Source organism: Talpa occidentalis, unplaced genomic scaffold, assembly GCF_014898055.3.
Source record: "Talpa occidentalis isolate TD23 unplaced genomic scaffold, MPIMG_talOcc4v2.1 talOcc4.16, whole genome shotgun sequence".
NCBI classification, from domain to species: domain Eukaryota; kingdom Metazoa; phylum Chordata; class Mammalia; order Eulipotyphla; family Talpidae; genus Talpa; species Talpa occidentalis.
In genome coordinates, this window is record NW_023601653.1 from 35116621 (window position 1) to 35129759 (window position 13139).

At 41.2% G+C, this 13139-nt stretch overlaps 1 pseudogene; it reads right to left on the minus strand.

The window, feature by feature from the left end:
• Nucleotides 1-2069: 2069 nt before the first annotated feature.
• On the minus strand, nucleotides 2070-2292 carry LOC119248286 (heat shock factor-binding protein 1-like; annotated as a pseudogene).
• Between the last annotated feature and the right edge of the window lie 10847 nt (nucleotides 2293-13139).

The following is a 13139-nucleotide window of genomic DNA, read 5'->3' on the forward strand; positions in this document are numbered from 1 at the left end:
CACCTGGAGGAGGCGCATGGAGCCTAGAGACACGTGAAGAAACTGCGCTTGTCTTTTGGTCGTGGACTGGGTGACACAGATGTGGGTGAGACCTGTGGGGAGGTGACAATGGCGGCTTTTATCTTGATGTTGATTTTGCTCTTTTCCTTCCGGGCTTGTCTGGTTGTTTCTGGCCCTTTTCTGTGGGTCCCCACTGGAAGATGCTTTAGACTTGTGGCAGGCTTTGGGGCCTTGCTCTGGGCCAATCCCATATGGATGGACTTTTACCCACGAGGGGACGGGTAACTTTGGGTGCTTCATTTAGAAACTAGACTCTTTGCCTTACCTGTATTGTTTCCTAGTTTTATTAAAGTTCCTTCTCATTAAAGTCTCATATGTTTTGTGTTGATGCGGCGGATGGCAGAACCCATTTAGAATAGGCAGGTTTGCGGGGTTTGGGCTGCCCCTCTTCCTGTCCTATAACACCGGGACTTCTCTTCACTGACCTCCCTCAGTAGAGGCCGCTCTCCTCAAGGCCGCCCGCCTGCAACCATGCAGGTCTCTTTCAGCAGAGCTGCTCCTTTTGGGGCAGCTCTTTTCGCCCACTTGTGTCTCTGCAAGTGTCTTTTATTCTTCCATCCCTCTCTCTAATAAACCTGCTCTTTAAATATAACTAACATCTCTGCCACCTGGAGAAACTTGCCTGGGAAACTCGCCACATGCCGCTGAAAGGTGTAGCTCTCGTGAAACCTTTCCCAGAGTGAACCAAGGACCCCAACTCCAAACCCACTGACTCCAAAACAACATCATTAGAGATGTTTCATTATTAACAAAAAAAAAATTTAAGTGCCTAAAACAAAACATGATTGAACAAAAAAGATTTTTCAGAAGAACACATATTACTTAGCTTGCACTCTAAGATAAAGCAGAGGGGTGGTGACCCAGGTGCAATCAATCCGTGTCCTGACAAGGATTTTCCAGCTTAGATCAGCCCTGATCACAGGTGATCCTTCACTAGGCCATTCATTCCACTCAAATTTGAAATAAGCTTAATCTAGCCTTGCCAGTAAAACAGCAATCCAGGCACACATTTAAAGGAAAGTTTCATTCAACCTTGACTACCAGAATAAACATTCACTGGCTTATGGAGAAAGCTGATTTGTCTCCTTGGGAAGCTAGCTCTTTAAATAATACAGTGACATGCCTGCTTAACCTTGAAAAAGGTCAAGCTACTGGTGATGGAGCCCAGGCTTCAAGAGAAGAACCAGATGTCAGAATGGGAACCATCAAAGAGACTGATACCAAGTGCTGGTGAGGGCATGGAAGCCTGGCACATGCATCAATGTTGGTGGATGTGTGACCTGACTTCCTGGAGCGAAAATACAGCAACATGTAGAAAAATCTTTTTAAAAAAGTTTTTTACTTAGAAATGTCATCCTGAGGAATTTACTCTGTAAATTAATGTGTTTAGATTAATGAACAGAATGTTACTGGTAAATTTGAAAAGGCCTGAATATTTGTCAATAGGAATTTGGTTATATGATTGTGGCATATCTCCACAGTGATACCCATGAGGTCATTAACTAGAATGATACAAATCTATATTTATAGACAGAGATAGATGTTTATATGTTGCTAAGTGGAAAAAATGATATCTCTTCTGAAGCTGTAGGTGTGTGTGTGCACATAGGCATGCACACAGAACAATATCAGAACAGCACAATTTTTACAGCAATTATTTCTGAATAGCATCAACTTAACTTTAATATTTATATTTCTCTGTACTTTGTGAATTTTCAGGTATGAGCAGCCTCTTCCTTCCTTCCTTCCTGCCTGCCTACCTGAAGAAAGTATCAAAGTTTTAGTGTTTAATATTTGATAACACAACCAACCAAAGTCCAAGATGTGAGGGTACAACACAGGAAAAACTGAGTGGGTGGGAATCACTATATAAACTAAATATAGTATGTATAAAAACTACACATACTGCATAATGTAAAACCTAGCTACACATAATAGTTGCAAAAAGTCATTCAGTGTTCTCTTAGCTTAGAAAAATGGTTCCAGATTTCAATGTTAATTAGCAAACTTCAACTCCTCTGTGTGGCAGGCATCCTGTTTTCTCCTTCTTACTCTTCCATCCCAGCCTGTGTTGTGAGGTCGGCCATGTTAATATCAAGGTCATTAATGCAACTATTCATTTCTTCCAAATATCTCATTAGCTACCGTCTGAAATTAATCTTGCATCTGTTGCAGAAAAATCTGTACCACTGAGGTGAGATCCTGCATGGACTTGGAGTCTGACTCAACCATCTTCCTGGTCCCCAGCTTGGAGGGATGTCCCAAACATTCATTCATTTTCTTTATTAGACAACAATTTACATAGAAGATTCTCCAAAAACTATTGGGTTGTTGGAAAAAGCATGATGCATTTTTTTCTATGTTTTTTCAAGGAAAAAATACAAAATGATTTTTCTGACAACTCAATAGCTAGAGGTATCTGGTTGTCCTCTTCCTTCAGTTTTAATCCTAGTTAATTCTGATACTGCTTTTTTTTTTCCTCCACGAGTGCTTCTAGTTGGTCTCCTACCTCAGGTTCTCAGAGGTTGAGCTATTCAGGTCATTTCCAGTTTTTGAGGCTCCTAACATAATTATATTTAAAAAGATGTGAGAAAAGAGGGCTACAAAATGTGTAGTTTACTATATTCACATTTAACAAATTAATACTTTCACTGTCAAGAAGACACCTATATAATTCTATATAACAAGGAGGATTCATAGGGAAAATTTTACTTGCAGTGCCCTATGGAACATATAGTTCTATAACAGGCCACAAATTTAAAGTGGTATGATGTTCTTCCTCTCTCAGCCCTATCAGAATATGTCTAGGCCTGGTTGCATCCTCCTTTGGTGATAATACCAGCAATCAAAAATATCCAAAATAAAATTTTGGGGTCCTCTGGGAATGTGTGCTGGGAGGAGGCTGTAATAGGCTCTGTGTGGGTCCCGGCTGGACAAGTTCTGCAAAATGTACAAGCAATTAGAACAGTGCCTGATACAAAAAGCACTCAAAAAAGCTAGATATTAAGACAAAAGTATTCCCATTTTATAGATGAGAAACTGGGACTCAAGAGGTTAAATAACTTATTTAAATTTACATGTCTAATAAGTGGCCAAACTAAAATCAAACACAATATTAGTCTTCATACTTTATTCCAAGGTTAGCGCTGGCACACAGCCAGCCATACATGCCACGTCAGCCTCTTTTCAGCCCTACCTCCCACCCTCTCACTTTCTTCTATCAAGGAGATGTTAGCAGTGAGGAACTCCATGAAGGCCTTCAAGTCTGTACAGAACTGTTAGCAAAAGTAGAGAGCATCTAAATGTTCCTACACACACACAAACACACACACACATACCTCACAGACATTCGACAGCTGTGGAAGGCAGGCCATAAGTATTGCAACTGGTTGTAATCAGTTGTAAACAGACAACACAGAGTGTCTGGCTCCATAACGGTGAACCATTATGACAAATAGACATCGATTTCACAAGCCTTGTTTAATAACAGAGGTAATTTAAATGAGGAGATACTCAGTCACTTTCTTACTTTCTCTTGAAGAAACAGGAAAATTCCATTACAGTGCCTGACCATTTCTAAAGGATTTGATGTCTAAGGAATTCAAAAATTAGAGAGAATCTAAATTGCTGGGATTCTGAGTAGTCACTGGAATTTATTTAGACAAAATAAACCCAAGGCATGAAGAAGCTCAAGTACTTCAGAGAGAGGATAAATCATTTAAAATAGGCATATGGGAGTTTAAACATTCTTCCCCACGCCAGCCCCCCTTTCTTTCTCTGCAATTTATTTTCCAAGGAAGATTTCTCTAGGATGGAGTAATCTCTTTCCTGAGAGAGTCCAGGAATTCTCTTGGGGTCTCTTGAGGAACTAGTTGAAGGTACACTGATTAAGTAAATCAGTCCAAATGAAGAGCCAAAAATTTTCTATCTGCTTTTCCCAGGATACCTGGTTTTTTCTTTCCCTGCTCCCAGCTCTTAGAGTTTTTAACCCTGTGATCTCCTAGCAACACAAGGATCTCCAGTGCGTGTCCTAACCAGAGGAGAGGATTTATTTTACAAGATAGTCTAAATATCTCGGGCTCTCAGCCAGATGCAAAGAGAACTTCTGACGGTATGGAAACATACAGAAACAGAAATCCTCAGATAGGTACGCAGTGATTCCTGGCCAGATTTGTGGCAACTTCACCCATGCTCCCCAAAAAGGGCTGTGGGTTGAAACTCTAACAAAGACTGAGGCTAAAGGGAAATTGCTCTCTCTCTCTCCCTCTCTCTCTCTCCTCTCTCTCTCTCTCTCTCTGTTTCCCACACACACATACACACACACACACACACACACACACACACATGCACACACACCCTGAATGGGAGAAAAGATGGAGAGGGAAAATGGAAATGCTTTCAGTTGGATGCAGTTCATATTAATGAGTTGCTGGGCAGGACTTGAGAGGGAAGTTTATGATGAGTTATAAAAATAAATCTAAAATAAAATAAATCTAAAAGATAAATACAGAATCTGGTTTTCAGGATGGCTTTAAAAATGAAGGAGTTTGTGTCTTTCCATGAATACAGGTATATTTTATTTAGGGATCATCACACAGAATAACCTGTAAAGTGGAGCCTTCCCATCATCTCTGCTTAGGACACTCCCTTTTCTCCTGAATTGGAGTTTGAATTGGAGTTAACAATGAAAGGTGCGCATGTGTGTGTGTGTGTGTGTGTGTGTGTGTGTGTGTGTGTTGAATTACTAGCTAGATAAATGTGTATTACATGCCATATTGATTTTCTGGTAATTTAACACTAATTCCTGGCAAAGCATCCTGGGAAATTCCAGACTGACGAATGCCTTTGTGGAAGGTCATGATGAAGAGGTTCGTTACAAATAATTCCTGGATTCTTTTAAAATCAGGAGAGAGAGCCTGCATTGCTTTTTCTCCTCATCGAGCAAGTGCTATTTATTCAGTTGCTAGTATTTTAAGAAATTTGTCATAATCCTCAGAATACATCAGCAGGAAAGGTGAGAAGTGCACTAGTTCTCCAGACAAGAACACACTGCACAGGTCAGTGGGGGCGGGAACAAACACCAGATTCCATGGCTCGTAGTGTAGTAAGAACTTCTCGCGATCACTTCCTTGCCTCTAGAAATCAAAGATCTCTTCAAATCACTTCATTTTAAAACCTAAGTTTTCTTTAGCAAAAATAAAAAGAACTATCCTACTAGATCATTTCCCACCCAACAGCAAATCAACTAGCCAATTCAATGGAAAAAGAGATAGTTCAATGTAGCAGCCATTAAATAAGTAAAAAATAACGTAATTTTGAGACAGTGGTTCCTCCACCTGAATATTCTTTCTTTTCCCCGGCATAATTTTTTTTTTTTTTGGTTGTTAAAGATTTATTTATTTATTTATACAAGCATTGGGTACAGTCAGAAGCGCGGGAGGGCGAGAGAATTCACCAGAGCCAGAGCAGGGAGCAGAACAGGCAGAAGGACCGAAGTACACTGCTGAGGGGAGCAGCGGGCATGGCAGGAGAGGTCTGCGCGCCATGTGGGACCCTCGCCCCGTGCCCGGGGATCGAACCTGCACTGCAGAGGCTGCAGGCAGCTTCGCAACCCAGTGCTCAACCGCTGCACCACTGGGGAGGCCCTCCCCAGCATAATTTCTCCAATGAAATGATTTCTGTCCACTTAAGCAAATGCTAATGGGCATTAGTGCTAACAATACTGATGATGTATTTTTGGATGCATTTGGAGTTGATGGGTTTGGAGAGCAGGTCCTTGGGTTCACTCTGGGACAGGTTTCACCAGAGCTCCCCTTCCAGTGGCACGCAGTGAGTTTTCCCAGGTGAGATTCTCCATGAGACAGAGATGTTACTTATATTTAAAGAGCAGGTTTACTGGAAAAAGGGACAGAAGAGTAAAGGATGCTTGCATAGACACAAGCAGGCAGAAAGTGCTTCCCTGGAAGGGACAGGTTTGCTGAGAGAGGCCTGCAGGCGGGAGGCCTTGAGGCGAGCTGCCTCCACTGAGGGAGGTCAGTGAAGAGAAGTCCCGCATGGACAGGTCACGGGTAGGCAGGAAGCTGCTGCCCTGCTGAGGAAGCAAGTTCGGGAAAAGGAACACCTGCGTAGTCACAGGTGGGCGGACGGAGTGCTGCCCCATTGTAGCATTAGGTTTATCATCTTTCGGTAGGGAGGGGCTCACCTTTGTGGGTGGATGGTTTGTTCCTTAATCTCCGTATCTTCACCTTCAGGTCTGCGCTCTTGACACTCCCTACAGCAGTCTGATCCCTGCCTGGGTCTTGTGACTCCTGATCTAGGTGTTGGCGTCTGAGGATCTTGTTTTCTATAGCTGGGTCTACCGGCTATGTTCGTCCCTTTTACCCCCACCTCCTTGTGTGAGACGGGCTCCTGACCCTGTGGCGTCTCCTTTTCTACTGTTTCCTCCACCACTACTACTAAAAAGGAGACATCATGTGTCCGTTGAGACTCATAGCCTATAGAAATGGGTATTATTACCATCGCCATGTAACAGATGAGAAAACAGGCTTAGAGAGGGCTAAGGAAATTGCCCAGCGTCACACCACTAGTAAAAGAGGAAGAGCAATCCAAACCCAGGACCTTGCAAAGTTCAAATCTTTATGGCAGGTAGGAAAGCTGACCATTTGCTAACCCATTCCTATAATTAAACTGTTGGTTGAAATAGGATCCCTCCCATGCCTGTCTGCACTTCAATAAGGGCTACTGGAATGGGAATCCACCAGGGTAGGGACTTGATCTACTTTGATCTAACTGTATCCCTGCGCTGAGCAGGTAGTAGATGCTTCATAATCAGGACTCCCACTCAAAAGGGCTCCACACATGAGGTCAATTACTCTGTAGCTGCCCTCTTGAAATTCTTAACAATTTTATCTTTCAGTTGTACTTTATCAGTGAAGCCTGATGGGATGCGGAGTAAGGGTGGAAACCTTCATCCTCTGTGGTCCCACCTCTGCATCTCTTCCCCTCCCTCAGCTCTTGGCTACCCACTATATTGGTGCCCTGGGTGGCAACTAGGTTTTGTAGTGGGGGGACTGTGACTCTGTTATAGGGCAGCCCCGATACAAAACCGGGTGCCTGACTGCGGGTCCTCACCCGCACGCTTAAAAGGACTTATCAACGCTCTACTGCAGGCACACGCGAAAGGTTAATAAAAGGTTTATTTACAAGGGAAGCGCAAATGAGGAAATGTACAACTCAGGGAGAAAAGTGGGAGACAAAGTTTTAAATGCGTCCTACCCGATCCGCTGATCAGGAATCCCAAATGGCGCTCTGAGAGCTGGCTGCGAGCCAGGAGCCGTGAAGCCAGGAGGCGAGCGACAGAGCGAGCAAGACCCCGAGGCCCATGAGTTTGGTTTTTATACCCAACCTGGCTGCTTAACGCCACCCTCAGGTCCCAGCCACCTTCCCTTTGGTGGTGACAGGATTTGTCTTTCCCAATGTCCTGATGGCTTTGGTCTGGAGTGGGGGTGGGGTCCACAAAGCCTGTGTGGGATTAGCGCAGGACATCCTTTCCCCCTAACAACTCTAGCCAGGGTCTGGGTGTGTACCCACAGTATATCTGGGAGGGGCACAGCACACCCCTGCCCTGGTCTGCATTCAGAGGTGACTCAGAAGGGCCAGCTCTTACTCACACCCAATCCAGGAGTTAAGTGACTCCTGGTGAGAGGGTGCAGTGCCCTGAGACTTCACTTGTCCCTAGCCAGGATCCCATACATCGTGGGAGTCCTGGAGTAGGTCGCTAGGCAATCCCTAGGATCTATACTTCCCCAGAAGCACCACTGCACCCCAAAGAGCATGACATTAAGTAGCTACATTTAATTAAACAAAATTAAATTTAAAAAAACAATGACAGTCAAGAGAGAAAATGCAAGAAAGAGAGAAATATTTTATGTTTTAGTACATCTAATAGCACCTTTCTCCTACTTTTTTAATGGGGGGGGGCGTACATTTCAATTTCACAAAGGGCTTATAAATTATGTAGCTGGTTCTGTCTATAATCATGTATTAAGTTGATAATTTGAACTCTTAGAGATCAAAACTTTTAGGTCTCAAAGGAGTAAAACACTGAAATCCAAAAATATCTTGGAATAGAAGGTTTTCTTAGGATGATATTTTCAAGGGATGAGAAAATGTTATTAATTTGTCAGTCACTTATATATCTATATAACTTTGGGGGTACATTTTTATGCCTTTATATATGCATATGCTTTACTAACTCTCCACCAAAACTCCCATGCCAAGATCCTATCCCTTCCTTTGCCCACTCCCTTCTCCCTTCTTAATCCCTCCTCCCTCTCCCTTATTCCCTCTGGTAACCAGTATATTTTTCACAGAGTCTAGGAATTATTTTTGCTTTGCTTTGCCAGTATGCATTCTTTGGCTATTTATATTCCACAAATAAATGAAACCATCAGGAACTGTCTTTTACTTTCTGACTTCACTTAGCATAATCACCTCAAGATCCATTTATTTTATTCCCAAGGGCACTATTTCATATTTTTTAATAGTTGAGTAGTATGCCGTTGAATATATGTTCCATGATTTCTTAGTCCAGTCACCTGTCTTCAGGCATTTAGGTTGGTTCCATGATTTGGCTATTGTGGACCGTGTTGTTGTGAACATAGTAGTACATACATCTTTTCATATTAGAGTTTTCATACCTAGTAGTAGTATTGCTGGATCCTGTGGCATTTCCATTGTTTAAAGATAGCTCCAAAACATTTTCCATAAAGGCTGCACCAAATTACATTCCCACCAACAATGGATGAGTGTTTATTTTTTCTCCACATCCTCGTCAACATTTATTGTTTCCATTCTTTTTGATGTGGGCCATTCTCACAAGAGTGAGGCAATATGATACCTCATCATGCTTTTGATTTGCATTTCTTTTATGTAATAAATGTGGCTGTTGGCCATTTGAATGTCTTCTTTGGAGAAGTGTCTAATTAGTTATTTTGCCCATTTTTTAATTTGTTTGTTTGGGGTTTTTTGTTGTTGTGTGAGTACTTTATATATTTTGGAAATTAATCCCTTGTCAGACATATGATGTACACATATCTTTTGCCACAGTATAGGTTCCCTTTTTATTTATGTGATGGTTTCTTCTAAGGTACAAAATTTTTTATTTTGATGCAGTTCCATTTGCTTGTTTTTGCTCTTGTTTCCCTTACCATTGGGGCTACATCTTCAAATACATCTCTGAAGTTGATGTCCAGTAGTGTATCACCTTATGTTCACTTTCAAGTATTTTATGGTTTTGAGCTTTATATCTGAGCCTTTAATCCATTTTGAATTGAATTTTATGTATGGAGTTAAGTCTGGATCTAGTTTCATTTCTTTGCATGTGGCTGTCCATGTTTCCTAGCACCACTTATTAAAAAGAATTTCCTTTCTCCACTGTATTGTCTGGGCTCCTTTGTCAAAGATTAATTGCCCATATTTGTGTGGGTTTATTTCTGGGCTCTCTTTTCTATTCCCTTCATCTGAGTTTATGTTTATTGTTCCAGTACCATGCTGTTTTAATTACTATTGCATTGTAGTATAATTTGAAAGATGAAAAAAGATTCTCCAACTAAAAACTTCTGGAAAATCAGAGCTAGAATAGGCCCACCCAGGTGAAAACTCACTTTTGAATACTGTGGTATCAACTGATAAATTACCTGCTGACATGTATTATTTAGACAATAAAGTTTTTAAGAGTCATTTCAATTGTTTTCTGCTATTTGTTTGACCAGCTTTCCATGTGTGCCATTTGACCAGTGTGCCATTTGTTTGACCAGCTTTCCATGACTTTCTATTGTCTCACATTTGCCTGCATTTTACATAATCTCACACTTAAGTGTGTAAAGCCAGGCCCTGAACACGGGTGTGTTTTATTCCTGCTCTGAGCATCACAAGGGGGAAGATCTACCATGTTCCTTTTTAGATTGTAAGTTTGTAAATCTGTTACCAAAGAGAAGTTTATAAATCCCATTATGTCTCTGAGAGGGAAAAAAAATGGGTGTGATATTTTTACACCTCCCCCCACCCCCTACCACAGACTATGGACTCTTATTTTAGGACACATAAATTAGTTATGATAGCCTAACTGCTGAAAATTTCAAGTAAGCCATAACTCTCAGCTAAGCACACTAAAGGATTCTTTTTCTCTTTGGGGGCATTCATGTCATAGTCCGATAGGAGTTACTTATTGCCATGACTTATTCCACACAGTCATTCAAGATCCCAGGTTCTTCCATTTTGTTATTTCCTCATCCCCTGAGTCCTCAGGATCTTCCACTAGCTCATCAGCCTGTGATTGGCAGTGAGTGCAAAGGGGTTGTGAGAGGTTTTTGAAGGCCTGGAAATGACATACATCATTTCCACCCATAATCTGCTGTCCTGGACTCAGTTACACAGCCCTGTCCAACTGCAAGGGAGTTTGCCAGCTCTCCTGAACTTAACTTCTCGTGAACTTCCTGAATTTCAGAGAGGCTTGTAACTGAAACACAGGCAATGGTGGCTAATGATCTGTGTTTGAGTCACCCGCTTACAATTAAACCCTGCTCTACTGTAAATTTAAAACCTATTCTGCAACCGCATTACCTATGTGGTCTTAGCAACTTATTTAACCCTCTCTTTGCTGTGTACCTAGGCATGTATCTAGCTGTGTGCCTAGAAAGAAAAGGAAACAGGTTTTGGTGCTACTCTGGGATTGTATTTGTTATTACAGTAAAAACCATGTGGTGTATTTCTTTGTATATGTGATATCTGGCACCTTAAAAATATTCAATAAATATTTTTCAGATGAATAAAATAAATGAGGTGGGCTAATTTACTAACTATAGCAAAAGGAAATTTCTGATCTCTGTAGATTTAAATTGATAGGAGAAGTGATGCTTAGAGAAAGTGAGAATTCAAAGAGTTGACTGGAATTGTTGATTTCTCTTTGTTGTCTGATCCAATGACTAAGAGGAATGTGTGTGTGCAAAGTCAATCCTCTCTGCCCCATTTACTTTTCCTCTTTTAATGAATTGCTTCTTTCTTTATTAGAGTTCCTTCTGTTGATATTTGTCTATTCTCCAAAGAATCTGCCAATTTTTTCTCCAAATTCTAATCCTGTTTTTCCTGCCGTATCATCAATTGCCTTTAAAAACACTTCCACCCTGCAAGACATTAGCAGCTCAGGAGAGCATAATAAACCTCAGCTTAGCTTTAGGACAAAATAAAAGCCACATAGACATACACATAAGTGACACATCTTCCATCAGCCCCTACGCAGAGGGAACACAAATGATTGTAGCAGCAGATACTCATCTCCATTCACAAACTCGAGTACGCCAGAATTATTCCCTTTGCATTTTCTCCTTTCCTTTTATTTTTAGATTTACTTATTTATACAAGAGCTGGGGTACAGGCCAGAGGTGTGGGGTGTGAGAGAATTCACCAGAGACAGAGCAGGGAGCAGAACAGGCAGATGGACCGAAAACACTGCTGAGGGGAACAGTGGGCGAGACAGGAGAGGTCTGCCACACCATGTGGGTAGCTCCCTAGCTGGCCAAGAATCAAACCCATGGCACTGCAAAGGCTGCAGATAGCTTCACAGTGCAGTGTTCAACCTGCTGTGCCACTGGGGAGGCCCCATTTTCTCATTTCCTTTAAATCAACTTCATTTTTTCTCTCAGCTCCCAGCTTACCTGTCTGGGGCAAAGTTTCATTTTAGTCATTATTGGAGATTGAATTTGCTCCTGAGATAAGACCAGAAAGTAGGTGAATTCTTAGGACCCTAGACCAGGAGAAGATCCTCCAGTCTCTAGTTAGCCCCAGTTCCTCCTGAGTTCCTCATTACCCAAACCAAAACGCAAATGCTCTTGGCTTCCCTGACATGCCTGTGCTGAGGACACTTTGGCCAGGCCTCAGTGTTCCAGTGTCCTAAAGTCACTATGTCACCATCCCATGTAAATCTTGCCTACATGGAGGTGTTCAGGGAGTCAAGAATATAATCAACGACTATCAGTAGGGTGTGGTGTCAATGCCTTGATTAGATTTAAGACACCATTAGCTTTACCTGGATGCATTTGCAACATCAATGCAAATGTCAACATAGTGACTGTCTACAAGTAGTCCTCAGTAAATTAATCTTACTAAGGGGTACTTTAAAGAGAGAAATTGCATGGCACCTAAGAGTTTACATTCACAACATGTGAGAAGGAGTCTAATTATAAGCTATCTGATGTTAAAGCAGACAAACTCCATACTGACTCGGACAGCTTAAACTCAAACCCAATACACAACAATCTAAAGAAACTTTCACCCAACAACCAAACTTGGATTCTTCCAGTTTAAGACTCTCATTTGCTTTTCTGCTCTATTTCACTCGTCTGTCATAAGAATTATAATTATGTAGTTATATTACATTATTGTTGCCTAATCTAATTATAGGTTACTAGCCCTAAACATGAAAGTAGCAGTAACATGCTTCAGACATTCATACATTACTTTCTTTACCCACAAAATAAATGTGGCCATTTCATAAAGAATTAAACATGGGTTTCTTAAGGATGTTGGATTTCAATCATTACCAAAGGTCGTTGTGTAAAAGTCTCACTAAAAAATGAGATTTCATAATCTGGGTCTTTAGGTCATAGTAATATGAACAACAACAGTACCTTATATGTGTAGCAAAATGACTACATATCAGCCAGTTGATCATCATCAAAGCTTGCTGTAATAGAGATGGTAGTTTATTATTAATCCCATTTTGTGGAGGAGGACAATGAGAAATTATATGTTTTGCTGTGGTCATTTATTTATGAAGTGGCAGAAACTTGGGATCATAGCCCAAGCTATTCTCAAAAAGCCTTTAATCTTTTCTGCAAAATGTTTATATGCATCTTGACCCTATTAGATTGCACTGTTTTTATTTTTTCATTAACAAAATTAAGGAAAATATCTTAGTAGGACATCTGGATTTAATATTCTTTCCACAAACTCTTCAGAGTCTGTTCATTTGAATGAAAGTTTTTTGTTAACAGTTAACCCTTTGACTCCTTCTCAGGAAA